This window comes from Corylus avellana, chromosome ca2, assembly GCF_901000735.1.
Source record: "Corylus avellana chromosome ca2, CavTom2PMs-1.0".
NCBI classification, from domain to species: Eukaryota; Viridiplantae; Streptophyta; class Magnoliopsida; order Fagales; family Betulaceae; genus Corylus; species Corylus avellana.
This window is the reverse complement of record NC_081542.1, coordinates 15,566,472-15,574,149: the sequence shown is the minus strand read 5'-3', so window position 1 is coordinate 15,574,149 and position 7,678 is coordinate 15,566,472. Positions and strand designations below refer to the sequence as shown.

General features: G+C 33.2%; 1 pseudogene; it reads right to left on the bottom strand.

Moving 5' to 3' along the window:
* Positions 1–6,523: 6,523 nt before the first annotated feature.
* The window catches only part of LOC132169145 (pectinesterase-like), a 1,574-nt pseudogene continuing 419 nt past the window's right edge, over positions 6,524–7,678 (bottom strand).

The following is a 7,678-nucleotide window of genomic DNA, read 5'->3' as shown; positions in this document are numbered from 1 at the left end:
TGTGTACGAAGGCAACCATGAGCTTGCACCCCCTTTGTCCCATATTTTTAGGAAAAGAAATGTTATATCTACTTTTAGGTGCTGATTTTCTGATTTAACAGTCAAAAAGTTATCATTGAATTTTATATACAATTTTTACAGATAAGGATCGGAGTAACACTTGAGAATAAGCACTTGTAAAGTCTCCTTAAATGGCTTCAAACTCCTTTCTTTTATTCTCTTTCCTAAATTCCATTGGTCACAAAATTTGAACTAAAAACAAAAAAGCAAAACCCTGCAACAATGTTATCGATCATCTAATATCTTAAAGATGGCCCATTATAATGATGGAAAGGCTGGAAGCTTATGCCAAGAGAGTGTTGTGTGGTCGAAATAAAACTTCAATTAATATCTTAATAATAAGTGAAGTACCGTATAACTTTTACATGGCGTTCTTAATTTGGTAGCTTTAATTACAATAACTTTATTGTTTGATACTTTTCAATTGATGGTGTCTCCCGTGAAAATAATCAGCCGATTGCTTAAATGGCTTGAAAGCAACCAAGAAGATTGTGTTAAAAAATAAATAAAAAAATTACTGTTTGTAAACTTATGATGAGTGTTTGGCATATATCTATTAGAGTCATATCAGCTTTGAATCGTATAAATAGTTTTATGGAAATGTCAGTTATTGATCGTACACCGAATTCTGGATCGATAATGTTTGCAAGGTAAGAAGCAAAGAAAGGTCAAAGTGACCTCCGTTAGTCTTGTGAGAGTTCACTCCGATGTCTAAGTCAATAATGAGCTTTTAAAAGAAAAGTAAGCAAATAAAGCAAAAGTGTTTGGTAAGGATAATTAAAGTGAGCGTATCTCTCAACGATCAAACTTCCAATCCATTTTCTTTAATGAAGTGTACGTCTAGTCAATTGAGGGAGAGGTTTGAGGCTAACATAATTTGATTATGTGGGCCCAAGTCCCTTAGCTCATGCTTTTATCATTCTTTGGCCGTAATGGAATGCCAGTATCCATGGCAAGGGCTAGGATATTGTGAATGTAGCTTCTTTGAATTCTCATGTGTCTGCTTATTTCATAATAAGTCTAGTCTGATCCCGCTATTTCGGCAGGCTAAATTTGCTCAATCTTGGTTGGCTTGATATGGACAACGTCCGGCGAGCTAGCTATAGGTTTTGTTGGGAATAGGCATGATCATATTGAAGGTTGGCCAGTTTAATAACCAAGGAAGAGCCTACTCCAAAGAGGTTATGTTTATCGTATGGTACACCATTTTCATATCACTAAATCCTTTGATTCAGCTAGTTGTGAGTTTTACACTTTTTTCATCCAAAATTAGAGTAGAGATATTCCCAGAAAAACCTAGCTTAAATTTTATATTTCCATGTAAAATGTAAATATTCGATCCCCAAAAAAAAAAAAAAAAGTTTTTAAATTTCTTTTTACCTTAAAAAAAAAAAAAAAAAAAAATTGAAACATGAAAAAAAAACCGTAGTTTTTTTTGTTTTTTTCATAGACTTTAGAATGTATGCATTATATATATATATTGGCTTTGATGGTTAAGTTTGCATCACATTTATGTAGTACGTACACATGTTTGTGTGTTAAAAAGCTAATCATATATAAAATATAGTTTACTTAAGGAAGGTGCATATAGATCGAGTAGTAAAACAAGTTTAAACTTTAGCGAGTTTAAACTAAAACAAATCACAACCCTAAATTAGACATATATAACTGCACATTAATCCAAATAAGTTCTATTTTTTTTAATCAAATGGAGGAATAGGAGGTACATCTGAATTAAACATGAAATGGGTGGGCAACCCAAATTAACAACAGCCCCAGTAATCCAGATTCAGATTTATATCAAGTAATCCAACTGGATATCAAACAACACTACTTAATCCCTAGCTAAAGAACTGGATAACGTTACTAGCTATTGGATTTCATTTAGGTGCTTTTTTTTTTAAAAAAAAAAAAAAAAAAAAGAGAAAAATTACATAAAAATCTTCTGTAGCTTTTCTTTTACAGCACGCGAGGCAAAGAAAAGTTGGAGAAATATCCGAACATGAAATTGTACGAGTGAATGATGCACATGGGTATTTAATTAATGAAGCACAAGATGCCATTTTGTAGGTAGAAAAGTGGATGAACTCTGAAAATGATCCTGACATATATGCAGGCATGCATCTCAAGATAGGGATTAAAGATGGATAAAGCCGAGCACCGACACTAGCTTTTGATTCTTGCCCAGTTGCCCTTTACTGAGTTTAATGATGAAAGCGTTGAGCAAAGAAGGGGATATCTAGTGGTCTCAGAGCACGGGACCCCTTCAAAGGTTTTAAAAGTTTAGGGCCAGTACTGTCAGTTCATCATCTTGATTCTTCATCTTCACCCCACGAACATTGGGATTGCTTGTGGAGGAAACCTTCGATCAATGAAGTACTCTAAAAGGGGAATCTGCAGATCGATGGACCACCCATATTCAAATTATTGTAGATTGCAACTAAGTTTATTCTCCCTGTGATGAAACATTTTCTGCTATAATTCGATCTCAATTTTGTTTCGTAATTTTTGAAATTATAACCCCACTGTAAATGGACATCCTTTGTTGGCAAACAGTTTCTCAATGTTGTCCAGCCATGGAATAAAAAGTTATTAATTATTGATTCACATAGTTTGGAGTTTTGGCAAATAATGAGTCTTAAAAAGTTATTAATTATTCCGTGAGATAAGCGAAGAGGAACAAATCCGTTAATGTGTCATATCAACCCGAATGAGGCCAACCCCAGTACCCTACCCCCTCTCTTTGTTTTTTTTATTCTTTTTGGCTATTTGCGGGTAATTGAACCACACCAATAACTATTAAAATTTAGGGGTGAATCAGCCATCTTCATTGCGCACGTTAATGGATTTTGTCAAATTTTATAGCAATAGGGACTAATTTACTCTTTTATACTTATTTTAATGATTGATTAATCACTTTTTAAAAAGAAAAAAAGTTCTTGCCAAAACTTCAAATCACAAGAATAAAAAAATGCATTTATTCTATAAAATTAAGGAAACGATGCAGTAATGCGCAATCCATCTCACATGGAAACAAGCTCAACAAGGCAACGCATCAGACATCAATCAACCGACGGTTAGTAAATATGGTGGTTGTTGGTGATAAGATAGAGCTGTAGGGTTCATCCTTCAATAGTAGATCTTACAAGGACAGCACCACAAGGAACATAATTGAGCTTCTGTCCGTCTACTGGTGGTATGCCAACACTCCCAAGCCTTGATGACAAAGTACGTACGTTGTCGGTGAAGGCCTATGATTTATTTATTATTTTTTTTAAAGAGTAAGCCGGGAAACTAATTGAGGCTAATCTACGGGGTGACTATTATAGCACCTACTTGCTGTGAGACGTATATGAGGGGCCTAAATGTTGAGAACTATTGTAGCACCTAGATGTTGAGGACCCCATGTGGTCTTTCAAGTTTAACTGAACTATAATCTGACCTAACTCCAACAGTATATCAATGAGATCCTCTACAAAAAACCTTTTGATTAGTAACGACACATTAGCAACATGTCAATAGTTACTAAATGTTAGTAACGTGTGCAGCGTGTTACTAATTTGGATGTTACTAAATTCCTATTAGTAACGTGTCAGAAATTGACACGTTACTAAAGTTTAAAAAATTAGCAACAAAAAAATAATTTTCTTTTACAAATTTATTTCTGGAATTTGGACGAGTAGTGCTCTTAGGCATGCAAGTTTTGTGTTTTTTCATTAAAAAGAATTTCAAAACCTTTACTATTATCCCAAGCCAAACTCTTGCTGCTTTCTGTGAGTCTTGAATCTCGGCTGCCCATTTCCCCCACTTAGGGGTGCAAAGGCGGTTACGGTTAGCGGGTAGTGGCAATAACCGCTAACCGTAACCGCCTTAGCGGTTAGTAGATTTTACTAACCGCAACCGCTAACCGCCTAGCGGTTAACGGTTAGCGGTTAACCGCCGGTTAGTGGTTAGCGAAATAGATAACCGCCCGCTGACCTTTTTTTAAAATTGGGCTTTTTTTTGGGCTTTTTGGGCTTTCTTTATGGCTTTTTGGACTTATTTTTTTGGGCTTTTTTTTACCCTCATTTTTTTTTTCTTGTATTTTTAATATCTTCTTGGGCCCAATTGCTATAAAAAGAGCCCATATTGAAAAATAAAAAATATTTGACCCAAAATTTACATTTACTTATACTTTAAAAAAATTTCCTTAAATATTAAATCATAACCGGTTAATTATTTAAATTCTTATCATATTTACTTATAATATTTTTTCTTTGAATTGAACTTAATATCTAATGGTAAATGGTAATGTTCAAATTCCTAAATCTTAAATTCCTAAAGTATCTAATAATGCTTTAATTAAATTGTAGACTTGTAGTTATAAGTAATATATTGTTTAATTCAATTGAATCAATTGTGATTATCATTGTACATGAATCATATGATTAACTTGTAGACTTATGACTTTTGAGTTATGTCATATTATATATGTATTATTTATTATTATATAATCATATGATTTAATGATCAAGTCATCATGTGATATAATCATATCAATTATAGTGATAATATATAAATTACTAAAATTATAATGATAATACATTAATACTTAAATTGTGTTTATAAGTAACACATTGGTCATTGTTTAATCCAATGTCAATTACTTAATTTGATATTATACGAATCATATCATCATTGTACATTAATAATATGATTCACTTGAAGTCTTGAATAAAGTATTTGAATTGTCATTGAATCATATGATTAAGTATTGATATTATACATTTATATTATTCATATACATATGTAGACTTATATAGACTTATAACATATATAGACTTATAAGTTTATAACATACATTGGAAATAAGTCTCTAGATATTTAATTGTTGTATTAGTATGAATTAGTATACTTATGAGTTATGTCATATTATATATATATAATTTGTTATTATATAATCAAATGATTTAATGATCAATCGCATATGATATAATCATATAAATTATAGTGATAATATATTAATACTCAAATTGTGATTTAATTATTTTTTAAAAAAAATTGTGATTTAATGATCAAGTGATTATGTTATTTGTATATATATTTTTATAATTAATGATCAAGTGATTATGTTATTTGTATAAATATTTTTATAATTATAATTATAAAAATATATTATATAAAAAGGCGGTTAGCGGTTACGGTTAGTAGACCCAATAACCGCTAACCGCTAGGCGGTTATAGCGGTTAGGCGGTTAGCGGTTAATGCGGTTAGACGGTTAGGCGGTTGGCGGTTATAGCGGTTAGCGGTTAGCGGGCGGTTTTTAACCGCCCGCCTTTGCACCCCTACCCCCACTGTCTCTACCTTACTCCTTTATAGTGTCTTGGGTCAACAATACTCATGTAATTAAGAAAAGAAACTAAATAAGTTGCAAATAATTAATTAATTTGAAAGAGATAAAAAGATCAGAAAAATCAACTAGAAAAATCAGAAAAACTAACCATAAAAATCAAAAAAAAAAATTATCCATTAAAATATACGATGTCCGTTCCCCAAGTAGATTCAACCTGAAAAATCAAACCAAACCAACCAAAAAACAAACCCCAAAAAATTTCAAACACCCAAACTCAAAACCCAACAAAAAAAATTTTCTTCTTTTTTTCATTTTCTTCTTATCTTCTCTTCTTTTTCTCTTCTCCTGCCCTTTTTCTTCTTCCCAATTGAGAGAAGAGGGAACTGCCATGGGGTATAGTGGGCGTGAGAGCAAAAGAGAGAAAGAGAAGAAGAAAGAATAAAGAAAAAGTGCGGCAGGAGGAAGAAAAAAGACAGAAGAAAAAAGAAAAATAAGAAAAGAGGGAAGTCGCTAGTGCATATTTCCAATACTTGTTGGTAATGTGTCAAATTTGACACATTATCATTTAGTACCATTTAGTAACATGTCAACTTTGACACTTTACTAAAGTTTTCGATTTTTTTTTTTTTTTTTTTTTTTTTATTTTTAAATTTTTTTTTTTAGTTTTTGAATTAGTAACGTGTTAAATTTGATACGTTACTAAAGTTTTCGATTTTTTTTTTCTTTTCGAATTAGTAACGTGTCAAATTTGGCACATTTCCAATTAGTAACGTGATGAAAAATAATGAACAGTATACACGTTACTAATACTACATTTTCTTGTAGTGAGAATCTAAGGTGACTAATAATAATTAGGCATATGTGAGAATTCTTAATTGCAAAAATTTAAACTTATACCCTAGTACATGTCCTGACTACTTGAAAAAAAATTTTAGCCATTGAACCACCACCCTTGATGTTGTAAAGGCCTATAATTTTACGAGTTATTGGATACACATGATTTATCTTTCCCCACACATTTGTAGTAGAAAGCGTATTGTTTGTTCGTAGTGTTAGAAATTACTTCTTCTTTTTTTTTAACAGTAACCAATTCAAAGAGTAGACTGTAATTAGACGAAAAACACACAGAATGACCCAACTAAAACTTCCAAATAACTTAAGAATTTAAAACTCAAAATTAGAAATCTAAGGAGTAGACTGTAATGACGCGTTTACTCAAGAGTTTATTTTAAACCTTTACCAAAACAAAAGAGGAGGCTTTAATTTTCTGCCTTCAACTCAAATTGAGAAAGTAAGGAATACTAGTAAAATTCAGCCACTCACTTCCCTGTATAAAAGCCCCCACTGTAAACTGGCTTGCCTCGGTTGAGCTGTTGATGACCCTATAACCAGGCCAAGTCACTCTTGCACTTGTATTTGAGCCTGGGCCTCGGTTCTTATACTCCCCATAATAAAGGGTGCTCAATGCAAACGCGCCATTCCATTCTAACCATCCAGCCGGGTCCACCAGATCATCAATGTTTGATCTAAGAAAAACAGTCCTAGAGTACTCTTTCCATGGACGGCCCAGATACGTTTTGAAGGATGATTTGACAGGAATCAAATCTGCTGCAGCCGTGACTTTGCAGTTCAAGATTGAGATCCCAGTGTTTTGGTTGGGGTCAAGTCTCCCTTGTGCAGTGAAAATGTTCTTTTGGTTCTCATTTGGTTTGCGGGCATATAAGTTGCAGTTTTGGAGTACCACAGCAGCGTTGCCAAAGATGAAGTCAACGGTGCCGTAGACGTCACATTCTCTGTAAAATTGTCTGAGGGAATAAACATAGAGGGTGTCTTGGTAGCCAACAAAGCTGCATTTGTAGAATGCTGACAAATCTGAGCCGCTCCTTAAGGCCACGGCTTGATGTTTGCTTGGCCCTGCTGTGTTCTCAATGGTTATGCCCTTGGCTATGAATCCATCCCCCACCACAGCTGCAACTCATTACAAGTAATACAAGGATATTAGGCTTAAATCGTGAGAATCCAAGACTCCTTTATTTTTTTTTGTTAAGTTGTGTTGTGATGTAATTAATTCCTACAAGTTGTTGGAAGATTGGATATATATGCTGCTAAATTGTAAGCTAATCATGTTACGTGGAGCCCAAGTACTTTTTTTCGTTCTGTCTTCGATGTAAATGTTTTTGAAAAAACATGAAGTGAATAATATTAAAGTAGAGAGTGTTTAACAAACAAACATAGCCATTTACCCTACGTACAAGGACGGAGCCATGAAATTTTATGGGAGGGGG